Source organism: Ursus arctos, unplaced genomic scaffold (genome assembly GCF_023065955.2).
Source record: "Ursus arctos isolate Adak ecotype North America unplaced genomic scaffold, UrsArc2.0 scaffold_8, whole genome shotgun sequence".
Classification (NCBI taxonomy): domain Eukaryota; kingdom Metazoa; phylum Chordata; class Mammalia; order Carnivora; family Ursidae; genus Ursus; species Ursus arctos.
In genome coordinates this window covers 47530963-47543803 of record NW_026623100.1, presented here as the reverse complement: position 1 = coordinate 47543803, position 12841 = coordinate 47530963, and positions in this window count along the sequence as shown.

Sequence of the window (12841 nt, the reverse complement as noted above, 5' to 3'; positions counted from 1 at the left end):
CTCCCCCCTTGGCCCGCCCAGCTCCACTTTCTTGCCTGTGCTGGCATGACGTCTCTTCTTATAAGGACACTAATCATATCAGATCAGGGCCTCACCATTATCATCTCCTTAACTTTAATTACTTCTTCAGAGGCCCATCTCCAAATTTAGCCACCCTGGGGATTAGGGCTTCCATATATGAATTTCGGGGAGGGGACACAAACCGTCGGGGAATGTTTGGTGTGAGAATGTACGTTCTGCTCATGTTGGATGAAATATCCTCTAAGCGTCAAAGATCCAGACAACGGATAGTGCTGTTGAGTTCAACTGTGTATTTACGGATTTTCTGCCTCTTCGATCTGTCAGTTTGTTCAGCTTTTCTTCGTGTCAGGATGGGAATGACAATTTCCAGGCTCTTTACATGTTGGAGCTGACACAGGGGTTCCCCAGATTTGCTTTTTTGAGCCAGAAGGAGTTCAATAGGTGGGAAAGTGTAGACAGCCCCTTCCCGGCTGCCCTTGGGAATGTATGTAGATGAAATGTCTTCATTTCATCAACTTTCAAGCTAAAAGGTTGTCCTTGGAGTATGGAAAATAAAGATGGGCTAGAAATGGGGACAGAGAAGAAGGAAGACGTTTCTGAGGGGACCCTGGGTCTGTGGCCCCGGTACCGGAGACAGACAACAGCCTTAGTGTTCATACACAGCATTCTGAAAAAGGGTTTACCAGTGGTACTTTGGGTTCAAATCCAGGCATTCAGAAGCCCCTTCCCCATTTCTGGTGAGTCCTGAAGTGGCTGGGGGCGTTGGCTGCTGACAAGACGGCATTCACTGGTATAACTTAGGGAGAGCGAGCCCATTCTCCAGGGAGCTCAGCGCAAATCCTAGAAACCTGGGCCCCAAAGCTCATCCAACATTGTGGCTAATGGAGTTGAAGAGACAACTCACGTCCATCTTGTATTACTTCCTAACTGCGGGGCCTTGAGCAAATTCCTGCCCTCCCAGTGTCTCCCATCTGGAATGGAAGATTAAACGAGATAATCAGTGTAAAGCACTCCATAAACGTTAGCTATTAGTATGAATAGCTGTCACAGTGAATTATTTTTTTTATGTTGGAGGGCAGTCCAGAAAGGACTACTTACAGTTACTTAGGTTTTAAATTAATGTTCCTTTCATTAAAGTAGAAATAACCTAGTTATCCTTAAGCTGTTATGTTCAGTTTATAAATCTTGTTATTCTGCTTATAAAAATAGCAAGATAAGAACAGTGACCCTCAATTTTCTTTGATTAATGATCTATTAACTCAACTTGAAGACCCTAAGCTCCCTTTAGAGATCATCTGTAAACTTAATTAAATTCCTCTAAACACTCTGAATTGCATTTATAAATTTAACATATTACATTTCCTTTGTAAGCACTGCAGTTGCCCTAACAAAGCAAACTAATGACTCCAACAAGCAAGTAATAAATTCTTATATGCCCAAGACATAAAATGTATTAACATAGTGAAGAAAAGAGAGAAATATTAAAATGTATTAACATAGTGAAACACCAGTGTTCTTTAAAATCCTATTAGTATTCACAAAAACATAAAGTCAAATTTTCTTTCCCTTAAAATCACAAGTCTCTGTCTATCACACATCTGAAACTGGAAACATCAGGCTAATACGTCAGTCTTGAACATGAGAGATTCTCGGGGCTATTAGAATATTTTAAAGAAACAACTACGCACGGGTTACTCCTAAACTTGACGTGACAGTTTGATTGTAAAAACTTCATTTCTTTCCTCATCTCCATGTTTAAACCTGAACTCTGCCAGGTTAGGAAAGGGGCCCAGGAAGCAGCAGAGGCACCATCTGCAGAAGGCCAAGGGCGCCACCCTGGGGAAATGGTGACACCGGGCTGGCAGTTTATGGCCAGGATGCGGATGTTTCTTGGTCAGAGCAAGATGGAGGATTGTGGATCCGGGCGCCGCAGGGTCCCAAGGGCGCCAGTTTGACCTGCCAGGCCCACTGCATACTTGAGACGACAACAGGGGACCCCATGTTTATTCCTTTCAGACAGAGGTGGCTTTGCAACCCAGGCTCCCTAGCCGTTCAGGCCCTCACCCGCTTTCCCATAACCTCTTTTCTAACTTCTATTGGTTTCGTTGAGGAGTCGGCAGGCTCCATTCCCCATGCCCAACCCCTTCCCGCAGGGCTCTTCAACAGGATTCAACCAACCTACTCACGGTCCGAATCATGTCGCCTTGGCTTCAGCCGCAGCAAGAAGGTCACTCCAAGGACATAGCATTTTCCCACAGGCATGTGCTGCTACCCAGCTGATTTTAGAGAAGCAGGCGCTTGTCCTGAGAGGATCGTCTGCTATTTGTTCTTGATAGATTTTCCTCTCCCTGCTCAACCTGCCTTTCCCGCTTTTCTTTTCAGGATCTTGAGCAATTTAAGGGGATTGGGTGGGAGTTGGGGAGAGGAGAAAGAGGTGGTTTGGGAGAACCCCGTGGCCAGGACATCAGTGTGCCCCCTCCCCCACCCCCATGGAGGGGACAGGACCTCAGGGGGGCAGCAGGGGAGGAAGTGAGGACAGCCCGGGCTCCAGGGCTGCCAACCTTGGCAGGGAAGCGACAGAGCCTCCCTGAAGCTTCGAAGTGAAGCTTCCACAGTGGCCCTGACGCACTGAGAATTTAAACCTCCCCTCCCTTTCGCATTTCTAGGATCCGGTGATGCTCTGGCTTCTTGCACAGGCCTGGGGAGGAGCCCCGCTTCTATTTCCAAAAGCAAGGAGGAATGCATTTTTCTGCGGTCCTGGCAGTGGTGGAGTCAGATCTAATTTGATTTTAATGAAACGAATAATGAATACAGAGTGGTCTTTCCAGCGTGCCTGAGTTCTGTGACGTTCACACGAGATGAGTCTTGCTGGAGCAGGAGAAAGAGCCCTGAGGATGGGTCCCGCCTGGCCTTGCAACAGCGGGGGACTCCTGAGCACCTTACTCCACTTCCCCAACCCTCAGTTTCCTCCTTTGTAACATGGGAAGGAGCTGCCCACCTACCAGGCTTTTTCCCAGGCCTCCCCGCTGCGGGGCTTTGCTGGCCCGCCCCCGTGGGCGTTAGGTCCCCCTGGCGGGCCCGGAGAAGCCGATGGCAGCCCAGCATGGCCAGCAGAGGGCACTGTCGCGCCGCGCAGACTGTGCTCCGCCGGCGGAATGGGCCTCTCCGGAAGGCCACCTGCTCTCAGGGCTGTATGGGGACAGCGTCCAGCGTCCATCCCCCTTTCAGGGGAGTGGTCCAGACGCCCGGACCCTCGGGTCTCACCAGCCTGCAGGTAGAAGGTGGCAGGCATCCAGTTTCTCCCCCCACAGCCCCTCAGCCCCTCAGCACTATGCCCTGTTTGGAAGCCCTTGGGGTGGCTCGTGTGTGGTCACAAAGCAGTCTGCACCACGGGGCACCACTGCAGCTCTGCCAGGCCTCTGGGGGGGGTCCCCACGTGGCATCCGTGGCACCTCCAGACTTGTGGCAGCTTCCACCCGTGGGGGACACCACTCCTAAGGGTCAAAGCTGAGAGGTGCTCAGGGCAGAACCACCCCCTCCTCTCCCTGCGGGAGGAGGGAGCACTCAGCTGTGAGTCCCGCAGGGGCCACCGGTCTCCCCACGACCAACTCCTGCCTTCTTATAGCAGGGGTCGGGTCACTGGGTCATCTGGGTCACTCCATCCCCCCAGACCACCTGGGGGGTCCGGGTCACCCCAGTGCTGTGACTCCTACTTAAACAACCAACACTTCAGCTCCCACAGTGGGCCAGGCCCTCTCATAGCTCTCAGGCCGCTTAAGACCAAGGAAATGAGACAGACGCTATCGCTCCCACAGGGAAACTGGGGCTCAGGAGAGATTAAAGGACGTGCACAAGACTTCATGGAACCACCGTGCTGGGACTGAAACCCAGACTCCAGATTCCAAATGCGATCTCCACAACACCGTGGAGCCTCTCGAGTTGGGGGGGAAGCAGCGGGGGGGGCACTCGCAGAAGTCTGGGAGACCCGCTATGCACGCGCAGGCCAGCTCGGCTCAAGCTGAGGACAGGCTGGAGAACAGATGCCCTTTGCAGGCTGCTTTTTTGGGGGAGCCCAGCTAGAAGGGGCTCGGACCCCTGTGGGGCATCTGTCCTTACCTGACACTGAGCAGGGCTCCTGAGAGGCCCCGATGACAGGACAGTTAAAGGGGAAGTAGAGGCAGGGGTGGGCAGGGCCCCCAAAACACCTGTGGGCAGGGGAGCCCAGACCACACTCTCACTGTCTGCGATGTTCCTTGGTCTGGTAGCTGATCCCAGGAATATGGGGCTGATGCCCACCTTGACCCTCACTTCCCCAAAGCAAGTGCACTTGGGCCCTCCTTCTTCTTCCCTCACGTAGGACTCCAGTGTGACGTCACTCATCAGCCCAGAGCTGCCATCAGTAAATATCCAATTTCCCCTAATGGGACACCCTGCTCTGTCCAAGAGACGGGGCCAGACCTGCAGAGATCTTAATGAGGGACCAAAACAAGGGGAACAAACACATCCACAGACCACAGTGGCCCAAGGTCAAGGGAATGGGAGACCTGAAGGTGCGGGGGTTAGGCATGGGGTAGTGTTGGGGCAGCTCAGAGACGGAGCGGATCTCTCTGGAGGGGGTGGTCAGGGAGGACCGAAGGCCCAGGCAGCTGACAGATCTTCACACCAGAAAGGGCTGAGCCTGATTTGTGAGCTGGGAGGGGGAGCCCTGGTTCAGAACTGGGGGTGGGGGGGGGTGGGGATGGCTGGCCAGAGGCAGGAGAGGTCCTTAAGAGCACTTGACCGGGGAGAAACTGGGAGGGTGGGCTGGGGCCCAAGTGTGCTGAGCTTCGTGCCAGGCAGAGGGCGCCATGGGCACATAGGGCCGACCAGCGGTTCAGAGGGCAGCAAAGCACCAAGACTCTGAAACAGACCGCCTGGGTTCAATTCCTGACGCAGCCAATCACTGCCTGTGTGACCTTAGGTAAGTCATTGGATTCCTTGGAGTTCGAGTTTCTTCCCCATAAAATGTAAATTGTACATAGGACTTAGCGTTTGCCTGGATCTTAATGATGCTATTACTATTACTTTACACAAATAATAACAATGACTACCATTTAGTGAGCACCTGTGATGTGCCAGGCTCTGGGCTGTTTCCCTATCGCCGTCTTCACAGGAAACCCGGGGAAGCCTACCACTACTGTGCCCATCGTACAGATGCAGAAAAGGAGGCCCTGGCCAATCCTCCCGGAGCTGCAAAGTGGTGAGCCGCCTTCCGCCCAGGCCTGCCTGACTCCGAAGGCCAGGCTCGAAGGACCTCTAAGCAGCATGTCTCTGCTGGGCGCCAGGGGCCCGGGGCCGGGCCGCGCAGCATGGGTGGCTTAAGGATCACGGGGATTCGGAGCGCGCTCCGTGCGCTGGGGCCGTGGGGGTAGGAGACAAAATGCAGTCCCGCAGCGGTCGGGCTGCAGCTCACCGGCTCTGCGCCCCCGCCCCGGGCCCACGCCCGGCAGCCCTGGGTTTGAGCGACACATCAGTGATCCCGTTGAAAACAGAGCGGCGAGCGGAGCGGAGCCCTGAGCAGTACAAACGCGTCCCCGCGCGCCTCGCGCGCCTCGCTCTGCTGGAGCCGGGCGCGCACAGACAGAAGTTGCGTATACAGGATTTTAGTATTTCCTCTCCGGCTCCAGCCCCAATTTGAGGGCCTGTAAAAGCTTGAATGGCGTCCAGTGCGGCGTGGTTTGCCTGAGCTCGGCTCGGGCACGGAGTCAAAGCAGCCCACACAAGGACGGGGCGCCCGCGGGGGGTGCCTGTGGGGGCAGGGGACGCCCACACCCACCGCCAGGCCGCCCTGCCTGGGCCGGCAGCGCCCACCCGCACCTCTGGGGACTGGGTGCACTAACGGGGGACGCCAGGCCGAGACTGAGTGACCTTCCCCCCCACCCCCCCCAAGCCTGGAAGTGGGGGGGGGAACCTCTCACATGTCATTGGGGTGGGGGCGCTCTCCTTGCTAGTCTAGGCGTTTTTTCTGAGGTCTGTAGCTGGGGTGGGGGGCTTGTCTAGTCCCAGCTTTGAAATACGCCCCCAGCACCTCTGAGCCTGTCTGAGTTCCCCCAGTCTCGGTTCCCTGGCCTGCTGTGTGAGTCTACACAAGTCACTCACCCTCCCTGGGCCTGCATTCCTTCGGCTGTAAGAAGGTCCTGGCGGGGCTCCCTCTCAGCCCCCTGCCGGCTCCAGCTGCAGCCCTCCGAGGAGACTGCCAGCAGCCTGGGCAGCAGGAACGGTGGCCTCTCCTCCAGGGGCTGTGACCCGCTTGAGCAGCCTGTAAGGAGAGGGGTATGTCTTAGGGCCCCACACTGGTCGTGGACCTTCGAGGGAGGGGTCACGCACACCCTGAGCATAGCGGCCTCTGTGGACACAGTCCAGGTCACAAAGCGCCCCCCACATGGACAAGTTCCGGCAGCCACATCCTGCCACACTCCTCAGTTGCTGCTCCCTAAGCCCCAAGGCCCAAAGTTCTGGACAAATGTGCACGCCCTCTGAAGTATGTAAGGTTTGGGCCTAAATCGGACAGGAACAGGCCCGTTTGGGGACTTGAACGGACAATTTTCTGTGCGTATGCCATTTTCTGGCAATGTTCATACAATGCATTAATGAATATTAATGTTAAGTGTGCTTGATTAAGGGAGGCCGCCCCCCCCACCCTGCTGGTGGGGAGAGAGTTACGTAATAAATGCCACAGCACCGTATTACTTTTCTAACCCCCCTCGAAAAAACCTTAAAAACTTCCTGGCCCCAGGGGTCTCCCATAAAAAGCTGTAGACCAGTGAATGCCATAAAACAAAGAGACAGGGAGAAAGAAATAGTAGTAGCAATGATTCAGGTGGCTCTGTTGTGCGTTTCCAGTAAGGACACCCCCATTCCAGAAGCCGCCGTATTGGGAGCATCTTGTAGGTGAAAGAGTGGCTGTTAACTACATGGATGCTTATGGGTAATACGGCTCCGAAAACACATTTCTTTGTGGGTGGCTGCAGATTTTTTTTTAACTCTTATTTTGAAATTATAGATTCTCAGAAAGGTGCAAAGAAATGTGTGGGGAGGTGCCATGCGCCCTTCACCCAGCCTCCCCCAGGGTGAAGGTCATGCATTTCCATAGTAGGATATCGAACCCGAGAAACCTACAGTGGTACAATCTCTAGAATGTACTCAGATTTTCACGAGGTATACGTGTATCTATTTGCGTGCATGGCTCTTTGCAATTTTATCACGTGTAGCTTTGTGTAAATTGTCCTCGACGTTCTCAGCGGGGTCTTCGGCAGAGCAAAAGTTTTTCATTTTAATGAGGTGCGGTTTATCAATGTTCCCTTTTATGGATCATGCCTAGGCCTAGATCCTATGTTTTTTCAAGTTTTATAGTTTGTGTTCAAGCCCAGTTAGTCTATGATCCATTTTTGAGTTAATTTGTATAAGGTGTGAGGTTAAGTTGACCTTCTTTATTTATTTATTTATTTTTTTACCTATGGGTATCCAATGGCTAAAGGGATTATAAGAGCTACTTTGACCATACCCAGTTTTTGCCTTAGAAACACTACTTTTAGATGAAATAAAGGAGACCTGGAGAAATTAGGCAACTTTCCCAAAATTACTTTAGTCACCATGAATGCTGCTTTCTAAACATTTCCTATTATCTCTTGTCCAGGCACTTTGCAGCGTCACTCCTCCGGGCCCCTCTGTGGTTGTGTGGGACCAGGGGGATTGCTCCTCACCAAGGAGCTCTGAGTAGAAATTATAGGGGTCTCTCCCAACGTGGAGCATTTAAAAGCTGCTGTGAGACCCTCCAGATCCTTTCTTTCCCTCTGTCCCGGAAACTATTAAGTTCAAAATGGTGGCCCCTCCATCGGCGTGCCTCCCAGAGTGGGGAGAAAAGGAACGGAGCCCCCAGGGGATTCATGCGGATATTTAGAATGAATAAGAAATATACTATGTGTTTAAGGCATTACACTTTTAAGCCTGTTGGTTACCACAGCACAACTCAGCCTCTCCTGACCAAGACAGCGACCAAATTGGACTTTAGAAGAATCCAGGTCCCCCTCACCCAGGGTAAGGGCACGATGTGCTTGTTATGAGGGGAACCAGCAAGCGAGTTTATGGCTCTCTAGGAGCCCTCTCTGCTGCTAAAACACCACACTCCAGCGCCTGCACCAGCTCGGCTCGGGAAAGGCCCTCAGGAAACTCAGCAGTGGGGCTCCCGGTGACCCGTGGAGCCCTCCCCACCCTGCTTAGCACTGGGCACTCCCCCCAACACAGGGGCTGGACCTGCTTCGAAGGGCGATGAGGACAAACTGGGACCCACTGAGGTGAGGGCCTGGAATGGGAGTGGGGGACAAAGAGGATGTCATTGTACCAAGTCCAGAAGGCAGGGGTTCTGAACCTTTGCCATGTCACCTGCCAGAGGCTCCATTTCAGAAAACAAAACAAAACAAAACAAAACAGAAAAAACCAAAACAGAACAAAGAAAACACATTATTTTAGGCTATGTCTTGAAGACGTGCCTGAGTCCCTATAGCAGACTCTGCCTTTGCTTACCAACATCCATTTTTCCTTCTTCCTTGCTAACAAACTCAATTTGTTGGAGATAGAAATGCATGTAGGGGCACCTGGGTGGCTCAGTTGGTTAAGCATCCGCCTTCGGCTCAGATCATGATCCCGGGGTCCTGGGATCGAGTCCCATATAGGGCTCCCTGCTCATGGGGAGTCTGCTTCTTCCTCTCCCTCTGCCCCTTCCCCCACTTGCTCCCTCTCTTTCAAATAAATAAATAAAATCTTTAAAAAAAGGAAAAAGAAAAAAAGAAATGTACCTAGCCCCAAGCACAGAATCTATGGCTGGTCTAAGGCAGGCATGACAATCCTGTTCCTCTATTCCCAGTCCCCTGGCAACCAGGATTGGAGCAGAAGATATAGGCGGCAGTCTGCACGCATGCATGTGTGCGTGTGTGTGCACGCGTGCGTCTAGTCAAGTCAAGCTTCTGCTTTCCTGATAAAAAGAGACAGATTCAGCTGGCGTGTCCCCTCTCTGTCCATCTCTCTGTATCTATTTTCCCTTGAATGTGGGCATGATATCTAGAGTTGTACCAACCACGAGGAAAAGGCCCCAAGAACCTCAGAGCTGTTAAGATAGCGATGTTACAACCAGCACCTCCTGATTCCTTGTGAGGAGGGAACAACTCCCCTGTGCGTTCAAACCTCTAGGACCAGGTTTCTAGCTACTTGTAGCCAAATGCCTTCCTAACTTGTACAGTTTCTAGCAGCGGAGTTGGGGGAAATGACTTTTTCTGATTATCAACCCCTGTGCTTCTCCTCTTTCCTCATCTGGGGCTGTACAGCCCCCAGATCAGTCCTGTCCCCAGGAGCTGTCCCTCAGTCAGTTCTGACCTGCAGCAGGAGGGATAGTTTAAGCAGCCCCATGTCCTGGGCTCTGCAGCAGGAAACTTTGGCACCTTCCACATCAACTCTACAGTTCTCTCCCCAAAGCGCAAACCTGAACATGGCCCTCTTCTCCCCAAATCCTATTAGTTTCCTAAGAATGGCATTCAGATCCTTTCCCAAGCCCTCAAGGCCTTTCCCACCTTGGGTTCAGCTTACCTTTGTACCTTTGAATCCCCGTGCTTCTCTAGGCACCATCTGCATCTTCTAGCCCAGCTCTGTCACACCAGGTCCACCATGGGCTGACCCGCCCGCTCCCTCCTCTGCACTCTTTCCGCACACCTTCGTTACAGAGAGTAGCACTTTGCCTTGTAATTACTTGTTACAAATATTTCCTTCCCGAGACGTGGGCTCTGAGGACAAGGGCCAGCTTCCAACATAGCCAGGACTCCAAAAACAGCCTGTTCAGTAAATAAAACCCCAGGGCTTGGGTTCTGCTTTGGATATTAACCTTGAGCTTCCTCTTTGGGCTCTATTTGGAGCCAATCTTCAGGTAACTTGTGAAGTTCCTCATTATAAGGAAAAGGCTTACTCTGTTTCCTTTTAAGCACTATTTATTGAGAACCTACTATGTGCTTGTATCAGTTAGCTATGTGCTGTGTAACAAATAAGCACAAAAGCCCAATGGCATATCCTCATGAGCAAATATTTCTCACCAGTCTTCGGGGTGGTAGGGAGTATTACAAGGTGTTATTACAAGCCCCACTCTTCAGATGGGGAAACCAGAGGTATAGAGAGGTAAAGTAACGGTCCGAGTTGGCACAGTTGACAAGGAGCAGAGCCAGAACAGAAAGCAAGGGGGCCTGACTTCAGTCTGGATTCTTAACCATTATCTTGCACTACCTCTCTGCTATAGATTGCATGTTTGTGTCCCCTCAAACTTCATATGTTGAACCCTAATCGCCGATGTGGTGGTATTCAGAGTGGTATTTGCCTTTGTAAGGCGATTCGTTCATGAGGGTGGAGCCCTCATGCATGGAATCACTGACCTTCTGAAAGAGACCCACAGAGATCTCTCGCTCCTTCTGCCACGTGAGAACGCAGGGAAAAGATGGTCCTCTGTGAACCAGTAAGCAGTCTCGCACCAGAGGGTGAATCTGCCAGCATCTCGATCTTGAAATTCCCAGCGCCTAGAACTGTGAGAAATAGATTTCTGCTGTTTATAAGCTGCCCAGTTTATGACATCCTGTTATAGCAACCCAAATGGACTAAGACACTCTCCGTCTTGGAGAATATCCCACTTCTGTGCATAAAAAGTTAGCTTGTTGTAAAAATAACTAATATTCCAACGAGTGGATGTTAACATACCATAATTATTTGGCCAGTCTCTTCTGATGTGCATTTAAGTTTTCCCCGAACTTTTGTGATCACAAAGAGTGTTACATGAGTAATTTGTGTCCAAGTCATCCAGGGTCTGTGAAGTATATCTGCAGGGAAAATTTCTAGAAGTGGAATTGCCAGTTCAAAGTTATGTACCTTTCTAATTTTGATAGCTATTGTTAAATTGCTTGCCAACAATCTATGGACTGTCAGTTTCCCCACACCCTTCCCCACATGGTGTGTTCGCAAGCTTTTTGATCTTTAACAGCACAATGGATGAAAAGCAGTATCTCAGTGTTGCTTTAATTTGCATGGTTTTTATTACGAGCAGTGTTGAAAAAATAACATTACGTCATGGGGTTGCAATGAGGATTAAATGAATTAAGACAATTAATATGTATCAAGTTCTTAGAACAGTCTTCAGTTCTTGGTAAGCACTTGATATATGCTTATTGCTCTTACTATTATAAATTAAGTGGGGGGAGCAAGGCACAGAGCAGTATGTACATATCGATATGCTACTACTCGTGGGAAAAAAGGAAGCAAGCAAGAATATGTAACTACACGCATGTGCACACATCCAGGCAGACATCGATGTGTGTGCATGCATGGATACATGTACTCGCATGGAAACATAACATTTTTCAGGAAAGATCTAGAGAAGTAGAAAACACTGATGTCTCAAAGGAAGGAAGTGGGTGCTGGTGACAGGAGAGATTTTTCACAGCATTCCCTTTGCCTCTCGTCATATTTAAACCACTGCCTGAATCATTTATTCTCACATCGGCCGCAGTTACTGGCATTTCCTGTAGGAAGTCCACACAAGGAAGGAGAAGCCTCCCAGACCCGTGGTGGTAGCCCTGAGTCCCCAAGAGGTGACACAGCCCCGTTTGCCACCTTCCCACCCTTGCCTCTTGAGGGCGCCAGACTCGGCCCTAAGGGGATCGCAAAAGGAAGCTGGGCTTGCCACCAGCTGAAGAATGAATGGAAAGGGCCAGTGTTTATTCTTCCTTGTTTCTCCATGCTTTCCTAACCCTGTCACTCCGTCCAAACCCTGAAAGGCAGGAGGAGGAAGGACCATGCGAGAGAAAAGGAGGCTAAAGCCTTCCCTGCCTTCGAGATGTCCCGTGACATAACAGAATTCCTGGACTTGAGTGCCCTCATCCAGTCTCCAGGAAGCCACTGACCTCCTGAGGAGGCAAGAACCATCACCTCCCTGGGCCTTAGTCTCCTCGAAGTGAAAAGGGGTTACGGACACCTAGCCTATATCATGGGGATGGGATTAAATCAAATAAGAGTCACGGAGCCAAGTGGAACACACCAAGCATGATGCTATGCAGGCTTACAGAACATGGGTGTGGTACGTGCCAGCGAGTGTTCCCGAGCTGCCACCCAAGAGAGAGGCTTCTCGTGTGTTCTGTTGGTGCCACGCCACAGGGCATCTGTTCCCAGCATGGACTTCCAACCTGGGAGCACCTCTTCCCACCCAAGAGAACCGAATGAAACACCTTGCCCAGACACTACCAGATGTCAGGCACTATGTACAAAATAAAGAGAACAGAGATGCAGGGAAGAGAGAAGCCAAGTCCAGGTTTAATAAATGCCTGCGGGAATTTTGCAGAATGTATTGGAAACATCAAACCTTGGTGAAAACCCGTTGATTAAAAACGTAATCCTCAGCCATGAGCAGGAATGGAACTTGGATCCGTGCTACAACATGGAAGTCACTATGCTGAGTGACATCAGCCAGACACGAAAGGACGAATGCGGTATGATTCCACTTATCTGAGGTACCTAGAATAGCCAATTCACAGAGGCAGAGAGTAGACTAGTTCCCAGGGGCTGAGGGGAAGGCGCGATGGGGAGTTAGTGTTGAATGGGTTCGGAGTTTCAATTTGAAGTGATAAAAAGTCCTGGAGCTGGAGAGTGGTGATGGCTGTACAACACTGTGAGGGGACTTCATACCCCTGAATTGTACAATTAGAAATGGTTGACATGGTGAATTTTTATGTGACGTGTATTTTACCACAATAAAAAAAAA